We start from the raw sequence: 14,016 nt of genomic DNA, 5'->3' as shown, positions 1-14,016 counted from the left end.
CTATGTAGTTTCTGGGGCCCAAACACTTGGGATATCTTCTGCTGCTTTCCCAGGTGCATTAGCAGGGATCCAGATAGGAAGTTGAGCAGCTGGGACTTGAATAGGCACCCTTATGGGATGCTGACCTTGTAGGCAGCGTCTTAACCAGTTATGCTACAATGCTGGCCCCAGAAAATAACATTACCAAAGATGGAAAACTGAGATCAAGGGAAATCTGTACAGATATTAATGAAACAAGTCTTTATTTTTCTAGACACATCTTTACTCAATTAATTTCTATAGCCCAACCCTTGTGCATTATGGTATTTTTATGACTTACTACTTAATATGTAAATATCTAACTCTGCGATTCGGGGTCTTCATTTCCTGATGAAGGACCCTTTGCCACATTAGACTTTTGTTTTTCTCCTGTTGATTTGTCTTATGCCAATTTAGTGCTCAGACCCAGCTATGAATAACCATAACACACACCCAAACCAAAGAAAACCATCAGATAGGAGAGGTAGAATGTTGCCTCCTCTGCAGGATGCATGTTTCAATGAGGTGCATTCCCCGACCATAGACACCCATACTGAGCATTTACATTTCAGGAGTTTTCCCAGGGTTGACAATTTGCTGGACGACTAAGGGCTTCACATATATCCTTTAGCTCATTTCTGTTGTTTTCTGCTGAGCAACTTAGTTCTGCCCATCCTAGCCCACTACAAACAGTAATTTTGTTTAAAGGGCTGAAATTATACTACAAATGATCATAGATTTTGATCTCCAATATCTCATAAAGCTTTATTCCCTAAGAAAGGGAACAAAGGGACACACTGGTATCATTGCTATCATTTCTGTTAGTGAAATTTAAAAGTGTTTGTTAATTGGTTTTATGATTAAGGCATCATAGGTAAACTGAAATTTTATTTTATTGTTGAATTTACTTATTCAATTAGATATAGTCCATTAAGCTAGTAAAGCCATATGTTAGATGTCATTTAATAGCCTAGGGGAAGATTGGTGGCCAAGACTGGAGTTCACATCTCATTATTCTTTGACTCCCAGTCAAACAGGGCCATGTCTAAAATTCTCCATGTTGGCTGATCAGTGACCCAATGAAATGAGTTGTGGAAAACATCATTCCTGTTCACAGGAGCTGTGTGTATAATTCATAGTGTGAATGATTACAAATAGTGTGCTGGATGGCAGTGTCAGACAAGAGGCCAATAGTTAATGGTCCATAGAGATTTAACTACCTGTATCCCCAAAGGTGCTCCTTGTCAGGCAGTGATACATACTTTAGGAACTGGCATCTCCACTGTTTCTCTGCCTATGGAAGTGAATAGATGATTTTATATATCTGGCTTCATATTTTACAGCCCCTCCCCTTTCCCTATTGTGAAAGTACTTGTGTGTTTACAAAATATTGATCTGTGGGGACAGTGCTGTGTCACAGCTGGTAAAGCTACCACCTACGATGCCAACATCACATTTGGGTGCTGGTTTGTGTCTTGGCTCTGTCACTTCTAATGCAGTTCCTTCTTAATATTCTGGGAACAGCAACGGAAGATGGTCCAAGTGTTTGGGCCCCTGGCTCCCATGTGGGAGATCCGGATGAAATTCTTGGCTTCAACCTGGCCCCGCACTGGCTGTTGTGGCCATCTATGGAGCGAAACAGTGAATGGAAGATCTCTCTGTCTCTCCTTCTCTCTCTCCTCCATAACCTTGACTTTCAACATAAATAAATAAATCTTCTTTTTAAAAAAATAGTGACCTACATCCTTTTTCCCTCCATTAAGTGCTGATATACTTTCTGCATATCACTGTACTTTATCTAGAAGTACTTCATCATGCTACTTCAGCTAGAAGAGTTAGAAAAGTTGAGATCTCAGTGAGATTTGGGGAAAACTGGTGAAGAAATATATTATTAGAATTAGGAGCAGAAATAAATTGTACAGCAGCCCTAATGTAGGAACAAGCCTGCAGTGTTACAGAAAGGAAAGAAGGTGGCCTGCCATCACAGATCAAAGGAAAGAACGAGACAAGAATAATAAACAGGCAGGGTTCAGCTCCTCGAGGCACCAGATGGTGGAATGTTGGAATACCTCTGTGTGAGTAACCAGCACATGGTCCTCATTCTTTCCATCTACCTCGGCTGAACAATGTTCAGGAAACAACAGGAGCCTGGGAGTGAGGAATCCAGTTCTTACATAGAACCCTGCAGCTAACTCACATTGTGTTCTTGGAACAATCATTTACCCTTACAACTGTACTATAAACATTAAATAAATGGTTTCTAAAACTCATTACATTAAAAACTATTTTATAAATTTCCAGGAGCATCACAAAGTGTTGGGAGGGAGAATGTGGAGGATATAAGATCTTGTGATATTATTCCTAACCTAGGACTCTTGGACAGAATTTCCTTTCGGGGTCTTTCAGAAGCAGTTGGCAAAGCCCTGATCTGTTCATGTTTCTCCATTTATCAGAGGAACTCACACACAAGTAGACAACAAGTAGCCAATAACTTTTCCCAAGTTTAATAAATGTGGGAGGCAGCATTTAGCCTAACGATTAAGATGTCCTTGTAGCACAGAATTGCTAATATTGAATTCCTGGCTCCTGACTCTAGTTTTCCACCAATGCAGACCCTTGCAAGGTTCCTGCTACCTTTTTGGGAAAACTGGATTGAGTTTATGGCTCCTAGCTCTGGTTTAGGCCAGCTCCAGACATTGCTGGCATTTGGAGAATGAACCATTCGAAGGGAACTTATTCTCTCTCTCTGCCTCTGTCCCTCTGTCTCTCAAAGAAAAAAAAAAAATCACACACACACACACACACATATATCTGCATTCTTTGTATTCATATATTTAAACCCTGTAGACACAGTTTAGTCAAAACTTTCCTCTAAATCAGTACTTCTGAACTGAATTCTTTATTAGTTCCAGCGTGCCTAATTATCCCAAAATAAAATTAATTTTAATTCATGTAAATATCTATAAGCTAATTTTATTATTTAGGGGCTTATTACAGCAAACCATAAAATTAAAAGATAAAAATGACAATTGTGTATAGAATTTCAGATACATTGAGACTTATTTTATTGCTATAAAAATATACTTACATAGAGTTAACATTTGCTAAGCAAAATATAGTTATGAAAGTTTTTGAGTTTCATTTCTGCGAATATTTGTTTCTATTCTACAATTTCTCATTATATTAGTATATTGAAGTAATTTATAATACTTTATATGAATCAATTGATTATCTTTGCTAGACATAAAGGCATGCGTTTTTAATAATTTTACATGTTATATCCTTTATAATGAGTCTCAATTCTGTCATGTTTCATAGGATATTAAAGTAACAATGTCAAATGGGATTGAAGTTGAGAAAAATTACCTGAGGGCATTTTTGTTTTGTATTTAAATTTTATTTTGTCATTTATTCTTATTAGCGATCATTAAGCAATTTGATAATTATAAGCTCCATTAACATTTTAATGAGTCTAGTGGCCATTGCTAAGTGTAATTAAATTAGTTTTATTACATGATATTTTGAAAACTGTGATTAAATTGAATTTTACTGTGCTTAGAAGTATAAACCTATGGAGAGATTGCCAGTCACCAAATATCCTATTAACTTATAAGGTACTGATAGATATTAGTAGAGACAGAAAAATGTATGATTCCCTATTGAGTTTATTCACAAGGTAAATCTTTAATCATTTCAGTTTGGAATCAATCTAGTAATGACAATATAATTTTCTTTAAAAGTATTTTTCAGGTTCAGATGTAGGAAGGGAGAGAAAAGGAAGATACTTGTTTTTTGTTTTTTTTTTAAATGGCTTTTCCTCCCCTACTTCCTGCAGGGACAGGTTTGCAGTAATAGGAAAAGATAAAGATTGACAAGCTAATGACTTTGGAGTAGATATGTGTAATTTGACGTTGAGTTATTTGGCACCAAATAAAAGCTCATATATATTCACTGATTAACTTGGAAATTTAGGATAGACATAGAAAAGTCAGTTTAGTTTGTTATAAAACAATATCAAGCTTGTTGCTGCATAATGATCACCAACAAAAGAGATTTTTATGTTAACGCTTTCTGTTAAAGATTTGAATTTCCAAATGGAGCATTCAGTAAATACCATGTTTCAGAGAAAGACCCAAGTTGACCCTTAACAGAGCTAAATTGACTCATTGTAGTCTGCTTGCCATTCTCTATCTCTGTTCTCTCCCTCAGATAATCTTACCTGTTCAAATTGTTTTAAAAAGTTCTTTGGGGAGGCCGCCGCTGTGGCTTAACAGGCTAATCCTCCGCCTTGCGGCACCGGCACACCGGTTCTAGTCCCGGTTGGGGCGCTGGATTCTATCCCAGTTGCCCCTCTTCCCGGCCAGCTCTCTGCTATGGCCTGGGAAGGCAGTGGAGGATGGCCCAAGTCCTCGGGCCCTGCACCTGCATGGAAGACCAGGAGAAGAACCTGGCTCCTGGCTTCGGATCAGCACGATGCGCCAGCCGCAGTGGCCATTGGAGGGTGAACCAACAGCAAAAAGGAAGACCTTCCTCTCTGTCTCTCTCTCTTTCACTATCCACTCTGCCTGTTTAAAAAAAAAAAATTATTTGGGGACAAAGTTGATAAAGTTTACACTGAGTTGAAGATGGTAATTCTCGGTACTTGCCTGCTCCACTAGATCTCTCTCAGATAGCTCTGCCCTTTCTGGTTCTGAATCTGGCCCTCTCCACTGTAAGTGGCATCACCATCTGGGAACTTCTCCAAGCAGAAGTTTCAGTGTCACGTTGATTTCCTCCGTTCCACCTACTCCCATAACACGCCCATCGCTCTATTTCTTCATTCAGTGCTGAATGTTTTCTTTAAATCTTTGGTCTATTTTCCTCTCCCCGGTCACTGAGTCCAAGCCACTGTCATCTCTTATGCAGTAGCTTCATAATTCAGCCCTGACTACCACTCTTTCTCCCCTGTACTCATCATCTTTTCAGCAGCCACAGGAACCATTCAGCTTCCAAACACATTTATCTTGCCATGTTTCTTCTCTAATTCAGTCTCTCTCTGTGTCTTCCTGTTGCATACAGAATAAAGCATTTACTGAAAATGATGTTTCGTTTCTCTACAAACTGTTTTAGAGGACACTGAACTTCATCTGAAGGTTACTACTGAATCCTCGGTACCTACTGTAATCTCTAGTAAACGATAAATATGAATCCTGTTACGAATCTCTGTTCGTAACACTTGCTCACTTTCATTCCTAAGATCTTAGGGCCTGTGTTGTGGTATAGCAGGTTAAGCCTCTGCCTGCAATTATAGCATCCCATGTAGATGCAGGTTCGAGACGTGGCTACTCTGCTTCTGATCCAGCTCCCTGTCCATGTGCCTGGGAAAGCAGCAGAAGGTGGAAAAAGTCCTTAGGCTTCTGCACTCATATGGGAGACATGGATGAAGTTCAAGGCTCCTGGCTTCAGCCTGCCCTAGCCATTGCAGCCATCTGGGAAGTGAACCAGCAGGTGGAAGATATTCTCTCTCCCTCTCCCCCTCCCCCCTCCTCCCCCTCCCCCTCCCCTTCCCTCTTCCTCTCCCTCCTGGCTTTGGGTGGTTTGTACCCAGACATTGTGGCCATTTCAGGAATGCACCTTCAGATGGAACATCTCTCTCTCTCTCTCTCTCTCTCTCTTTTCTCTCTCCCTCAAACTCTCCCTCTCCCTTTCTCTCTAACTTTGCCTTTCAAATAAATAAAAAAATAAATCTTAAAAAAAAGAGATGGGTTCTGGGAGGTAGTGGTGGTGGTTCCAGTATTTGGGTTCCTGCCACTCACATGAGAGACCTAGGTAGTGTTCATGGCTTTCAGCTTCAGCCCTGGCCCCACACTAGCCGCTGCTGACATTTGTAGAGTAAACCAGTGGGTGGGAGCTTTCTTTTGACTTTTGTGTCTGTCTCTGTCTTTTCCACTTATTTAAATATATAAATAATAGATCTAATTTTTAGATACACGTCCCCTAATAATCCTATTTAGAATACCTTCTTAAAGCATTTACCCTTTTATCATAATACATTGTTGTATTTCCTTATGCACAGGTCACAAGCTGTAACAGGTTCCCTCACTATAACAGATGCTTCTTTAGGACGGATACTGTATGCATTTTGATCATTAAGCACCTAACCTTGCCACCTATCTGTGCCTGACAAGTCGTATGCATGCAGAAATATTAAATATTGTCAGCTAAGGCTTTAATATTTTTTTCTTTTTATTTAGTGTGTGGGCTGTTCAACTGATAAGCCATGGAGGCGAGTTTCCTATGTAAAATTTATTTTCTCCTCTAAAAATAATCATGATGACCTTTGCATGATAACTGAAGGCAAGTTTATAAATCTCATCTCTTGATGTACACTATTAAAATCCCCATATTTTAAGTCCTGAGAGCCCATATTTTAGAAGAATAACTTTAATAATTAATAGCTTATATTTATTAGTTTCTATTATATGCCAGGCTTTATTACTAGTGATCCTCTCAACCCTCTAATCTTTAAAAATACTCTATGACAAAGAATACTATCACCTTTATTTGGGAAATTAGGGGCAAATGTAGTTTGTTAAATAAATTTGCAGACCTGGTACTCAAACTCAGGTTCTGAACACAGGGCCTGTGTTCTTATTTACTAACTATATGGTCTGAAAGAATACTGTCCCAATAAGGCATTACATTTAAAAAATGACTATTTGATTTTCTAATATTTAAGATAAAAATACCTAATGTAGTTTTTTGATTAAAGTGCATTGTGTCATTATTCATTGAATTCATTCAATAGAATACAGCATTTTATTTATTTATTTTTTGACAGGCAGTGTGGACAGTGAGAGAGAGAGAGAGAGACAGAGAGAAAGGTCTTCCTTTGCTGTTGGTTCACCCTCCAATGGCTGGCGCACTGCGCTGATCCGAAGCCAGGAGCCAGGTGCTTCTCCTGGTCTCCCATGGGGTGCAGGGCCCAAGCACTTGGGCCACCCTCCACTGCCTTCCTGGGCCATAGCAGAGAGCTGGCCTGGAAGAGGGGCAACCAGGATAGAATCCAGTGCCCCAACTGGGACTAGAACCCTGTGTGCCGGCGCCGCAAGGTGGAGGATTAGCCTATTGAGCCGCGGCGCCGGCAAGAATACAGCATTTTAATATATAAACATGATGACACAAAAAGGAAATACTCAGAGAAAATACATTTTGAATATTAAAATCAAGTATGCATTTACGACGTGCTCTGCTATGTTTTCCCCATCATTGGAACAGTTTATTTTTAAGTGTACATTAGTCAAGGCCAAATAAATATATATATGGCTATTTATTGATATATAAGCAAGTTAACTTACGGGAATTACTTAGTGGTTGAAAGAGGTGCAAATGAAAGCTTTGTCAACCAGTGTCAGCAGCCTGTGTCACAGCTCCTTCGCAGAGCATTCTGTTCATTTCTCATAGCTTTGTTTCTTGGCATTTGTATTGGTCAGACTGGGGAGCTTAAGGTTAATGCCCAGTGGACAGGTCCAAATGTACATTCGATACCATCATTATGAGCATGCTTACTGATAAGACACAGAACAGATGAAAGTTCCACCTTGCCTTTGCCCAAGAGCCCTCAGGAAGATGGAAAAGATGAATCAGTCCCTTGTTTGCAAAAAGGGTGACATTAATCATCTGACATCGTGAACCACTAGACAGGTGTCATTTGTTTTTTAAAGTTATGCTATGTTGTTTGTGGAGCTGCATAAATCTTCAGGTTCTTTTAAAATAGTCTCTGCAGGTACAGCAAATGGGAAGTGAATCTGTCATTCTTGAAAATGTTAAAGATCAGCAAGTGCAGAGTTACTGTAGAGCTGACCTTCCTCCTTCATTACCGACTGCCAGCACTGTAAGTGGAGAAAAGATTGAGGACATAAAGACAATAGAGTGAACTTCATATCATGTCTGGAAAGGGTCACACTCATAAACCACAGCATTTATTTAGGGATGTTTCTTGCAGTGTGTTTGGGAGGACCACATAATGCGGGTTTTCTGATATTTCATGTAAAGGCATAGATTGGGATGTCATTTTCTGAGTCATTTGGTATACAGTAGTGCTTTGGTGGTTCACGAAAGCATCTTTAATAAATGAAAAGAGAAAAAGTTCCCGAGAAGAAAAGCTGACTCAGTTCATCATTATTTGTTTTAATCACTGTGTGATTTCAGGAATGTTCTTAAATAGCCTTGGTTCAAGTCCAGAGCACACAATTGTCATTTGGGCAGCAAGTGTTCCAAATGTTGTCACGGTGACAGGGTTGCAACTACTTGTAAACCATGATATTAAATTTGAAAATAATGTTTACTTAGTAAGAAAAGGAATTGAAGAATGGATTCCCAGACAGTATAACAGCCTTCAGAAATGTCTAAATTAGACCAACTTGGTGGAAAGCATGCAGTGGGGCCTATTAGTGTGTATTTTGCAGAGTCTTCTGGATAAATCTAATTCCTTTCTTATATTGCTAAAGTACATGAATGAAAACTACAGCTCAATTATCTCATCACAGATTAAAATAACCAAATCTGTTTTTCCACTGAGATGAAAAGCCTGGCAACTCATTTTTTACAGTGTAGTTAGCAGCAGCAGCTAAGGTCATCATTCCTGAAAACAATTTGCAATATTTTTTCTTTCAAATTTTATCATGTACATATAAAGCTCTGTTCATCACAATGATATATATCTTGTAGGACAATAGGTATATAATTTCTTCACAGCTTATTTTATACTGAGATTAGCAGTTGCTATGGCTTGATTATCCTCTCCAAAGCTTCATGTTGAAATTTAATTGCCAGGGTAACTGTTTGGGGACAGGGACCGTCTAAGGGGAGAATAGGTTCTGAAGGCCCCTGGTGTCGGCTTGGAAGAGTGGATTCCTGATAAAACTTACGTTCAGGCTCCACCCTTCCATCTTTGGCTCCGTGTGCTTGCCCTTCTGCCATGGATGGCACAGCACAAAATCTCTGCCAGATGTGGCCTTTTCTACTTTGGACCTCCCAGCCTCCAGAACCATAAGCCAAGTAAACTACTCTTGGGTATAGCTTACCCAGTTCCGGGTATTCCGTTATGGCAACAGAAAACGGGATGAGCAAGCCAAGGAACTCTGAGTTGTTTTTACTCTGGGTTTGTCTGTTAGTGAACTTTGGGCTGCGAGTTATGGAAACACCGACTCGAAGGGACTGAAGCAGTAAGGGGGTTTATTGCGCACTTAACAGGAGACCCGGAGATCAAGTGGGCTTTAGGGTGCTTTAACTCATCCACCCAGTGATGCTATTGTGTTGTTTCCTTGTTTCACTTTGCACTGCTTGATGTTTTGGTTCCATTCAATCTGAGAGCAAGGTAGTAGCCCTAGATAATAAGAATCTTCCAATCATTCTACAAGAAAAAGCATTTCTTTTTGTTTATTTCTCCTGGAAGGAAATTAAATACTTGTAGAATTCCCCCTGGGGAGAGGGGAACCTTTTGTATATCGTAGGTAAAATTTCTGTCACATGCCCATTCATAAGTAATGACTGACAACAGGTATAACATTAACCTCAACAAAATCAGGAACTATGCTGAAGTAGGAACTGCAATTAGTTTACTTATACATTTGGCTGCATGGGGAAAGAGTAGAGATTCAAATAAAATAAGGATTTTGTCTATTTCCATTGGAAAAAGGGATTGGATGGAAGGTAGGCAGATAATAGTGTTCATTAACTAAGGTAAATTTCATTGGTCCATATTAATGTGTATATACACACACACACATAAAATAGAAGAGAATGCAGTCATCAAACTTGAAATGCATTGCAGGATCATACTACTTATTTGTGTCTATGTTAGTCTCATGATGTTTCTTACTTGATTTTATATATGAAATAATGCTGCTTATAAAACAGTAGGCATACGAATATAGCAGTCTGGTTAAATATAGAGTAGAGAACCAACGTGCTGGTCACATCCAGAGAATTACCTTCTTCCAGCACCATTTCATCCCCTCACCACGGGTGGAGGGACGCTGGGAGGACAGCCACTGCCTCAAGCGAGAAATCCCCATCTTAGTTTCCTCCCCTTGCAGTATGCACCCACAGCAGAGGAACCCTGGCTTTTCACCAAAAGTTGATTTGGTCAGAAAGTTCTGGATGACCCAGAGTCTGCAGTATCCAGGGGACCCAGTGCTAAGATGCCTGGGGGAGGGCAGGGATGCCTTTCTAGATGTGCACAGTGAAAGGGATCCCTTACCCAGCTAATGGCCCCCTAGTCCAGAGTGCTTCCAGCTCCCTCACTGTCATTTTCAGAGAGGGCCAGGTGGCGTAGGATGGTGAGTAGAGGTAAAAGAGGCCCCTGTATGAGCACCTCACACGGAGACAACCTGCACTAATGCCACTGCTACTGAAAGGACTCAGGGTCTGAGTGACTCTGCAGCAATTCAGAAATGGAAGGATTGGGCGGTGCGAGAGGAAGTCCTGCCTGGAGATTAAATGTGCACTATCATGCAGTAAGGTTGACTGCTTGTTATCAATTTACTGTTTCCTTCAGAGGATTTCTGTCTCCAGAGGACTAAAAGGCCAAGGGTTTCCCTGTATATTGATACTTTCCATTGTACATGGAGACCTTGGTCACCGCTTGAATTTAGAATTGCAACTCTTGCTGCCTAGCTCCTTGCTTGAACAGCAACAATTCCACACCCTCTCCCCGCCCTTTCTTATTTTTTTGCATTTAAAACATTTGTTTGATGTGAATTATTACTCTTGTTTGATTTATTTAAGTTCTGGACAAAGGAAGAAACAAATACTGCTATCCCGTGAACTAATAGAGACATTTGTGCTTCCAGAAATAGAAGCCATTAGATAATCTAGATAGCTCCTTCTACAAAACCACAGAAATGCTGCAGAGATTGTACCAAATGCTTTTAATGGCATTGCTGAGTTTCAAGAATGAAAATAAAATTTCCCAAACCCCAAATGACAAGGATGCTGAAAAGCAGAAGAAAATGCTGGAATTGTGGCTGTGCTGCGGGGCATATGCCAGTTGCTTTAAATGAGCAGCATAGTTTTTAGGGCTTGTAAAGAAAACATGCAACTGCTTAGACTCTCGCTAAGTGGACAGGAGGGACTGAGAACTCCCCGTGTACAGCTCTGACGCTAGAAATTCCAACACACCTGAAATTAACATCATGCTACACAAAATCAAATGGTGAAGATAGGTGTCTGCTTGTGCTCTAACTAGGGAAACTATTTTTTTTTTCCACTTTACAGAGTGCTCACTGCCTTGAACGGAGTTTAGATTTCAATTTACCATGACAGTGTCCAGAAAAAATTCAGAGAAGTGAATTTAGGGGGTTTCTGGTTAGCAGCCCTAGAAGAAGCAGATTCAAATATTTTCAGAAAGAACATGTGCTCAAACTTTCACAAGATATCCACTATAGAAACACAGACCTGAAATATAAAATTGCCTAACATAAGTAGTCAGCATATATGAAATTTAGCAGAAACAAGCCAAAGCCAAAAAGACACACCTGATGTCATTTAATGAATGATTTTAATTTGGAACAAAAAATATTTATTTTAGTAATAATTCAAGAAATAAAAAGTGAAATGGAAAATAAGAGTAAACAGAAAATTTCAGCTTCTAAAAATCATCAGAAAAACAGCAATGTGAAAAACAAGTTCCCATATGAAAGGTGGTATCTGTCACACAAGTAATTAATAAAACAATGAGAAAAAGAAAAACCACTATATAGCAAAACATACATGTGTGAATTTTACAAAAGCTCAAGCAGTCAATATAATTCAGGAAAGATTTTAAGATTATTAGTAAGAAGAGGAATCAAGTAAAATCGCAAGGAAATATTTGACTCTTAACAAAATTGTGCCAAAAGGAAAATTCAACAATAAAATGTTCTACTGTATTTTGAAAGTTATTTTAGAGGCAGAGTTATAAAAAGATAGAGGGACAGACAGAAAGACAAGTCTTCCATCCACCAGTTCACTCTCCAAATTGCCTCAACATCTGGAGTTGGGCTGATCTGAAGCCAGGAACCAGGAGCTTCCTCCAGGTCTCCCATATGGGGGAAGGTGCCCAAGCAAGGAGGTGGATCAGAAGTGGAACAGCCAGAACTCAAAATGGTGCCCATTTGGGATACTGGCACCCCGACAGAGGCTTAACCTGCTATTCCACAGCGCTGGCTCCAATAAAATGTTTTATAAGGATGTAGAAAAACAAGGATTTATTCTAGAGTTATCTGATAAAATTTCAGTGGAAGATGTGAACAGAAATGTTCAGAAATACTAAATTTTAATAGTTAAAATAGAAATAATACAAATATATGTTGACAGCAAAATAGACGAGTTGCATTTATGTAATAATATACTATACAGTAGTGAAAAGGAATGAATTACTACTACCTATATCAACAGGGTACAATCTCAAAAGCAAAATGCTAAATAAAAGAGCAAGTTGAAAATAAATGCACATCCTATTTTTACATAAAAATATAAAAATGTAGGGGCCAGCCTTGTGGCACAGCTGGTTCAGCCATCACTTGCAATACTGGCACCCATGTTGCTGGTTTGAATCTCAGCTACACCATTTCTGACACAGTTTCCTGCTAGTGAACCTGGGAAAAGCAGTGAAAGATGACCCAAATTTTGGGCTGCAGCCACGTACATGGGAGTTATTGCCTCCTGACTTTGGCCTTTTCCTGCCTGAGCCTCTAAGTCCATTTGAGGGGAGATCTCTTTCTCTCTCTCGTTCTTTTACCTTGCCTTTCAAATAAATAAATGAACCTTTCAAAATACAAAAGTACAAAGTAAAATATATATAATTAGGGATAAAGCCATATATATATATATATATATATATATATATACACACACACACACACCAAACAAAGGAAGGCAATGATGGATACACAATTTGTAGCACAGTTACCTTCCTGTAAGAACCAAGGGAGTAGCATTATGGAGGACACATGAAGACTTCAGGAATATTGGTACTTTTCTATTTTTAGGACACATGACAGTGAACATGGATTTTTAAAAATAATTTTAAACATCTTAATTGACATGTAGACATTTTACATATTTAAGGATTACCATGCAGTGTTTCAACATGGAGATATATATATATATATATATATATATATATATATATAAAATATAATATAATATAATATAATATAATATCCAATCAGGGTAAACATTTATATCTCAAACATTTCACTTTTCTTTACAGCAAAAACCTTGAAAATCACTTCTTCTAATTTCTTTAAGAGAAATAGAGAAACATAGTATATTGTCATTGTCTACAGCCACCCTACTATGCAGAAGAACACCAGAACTTATTACTCGAACCTGACTGTATTTACTATCCATTCAATCCCCTTTCCCTATCTCTTTTCCTCTCCCTTCCCCTATTCTCTGCAGCCTCCCGTAATGACCAGTATTCTCTTCTGTGAGACTGATGCTTTCGTATTCCTCATGTTAATTTCCTGAGATTTTGTAGAACTTTTGGTTCTGGGTTTGCCTTATTTCTCTTAACATAAAGACATCCAGATTCATCTGTGTTGTGAATGATAAGCTTTCATCTTATCTATATTTTTTCTTTTTTTTTCCTTTTTGACAGGCAGAGTGGACAGTGAGAGAGAGAGAGAGACAGAGAGAAAGGTCTTCCTTTGCTGTTGGTTCACCCTCCAATGGCCGCTGTGGCCAGCGCGCTGTGGCCGGCGCACTGCGCTAATCAGAAGCCAGGAGCCAGGTGCTTCTCCTGGTCTCCCATGGGGTGCAGGGCCCAAGCACTTGGGCCAGCCTCCACTGCACTCCTGGGCCACAGCAGAGAGCTGGCCTGGAAGAGGGGCAACAGAGACAGAATCTGGTGCCCCAACCAGGACTAGAACCCGGTGTGCCGGCGCTGCAAGGCGGAGGATTAGCCTACTGAGCCGCGGCGCCGGCCTTCATCCTATCTAAAGACTAAATAGTATTCCTTGTATATATGTA

This window comes from Lepus europaeus, chromosome 16, assembly GCF_033115175.1.
Source record: "Lepus europaeus isolate LE1 chromosome 16, mLepTim1.pri, whole genome shotgun sequence".
NCBI lineage: Eukaryota > Metazoa > Chordata > Mammalia > Lagomorpha > Leporidae > Lepus > Lepus europaeus.
The sequence above is the reverse complement of the archived record's forward strand: the minus strand, read 5'-3'. Positions refer to the sequence as shown.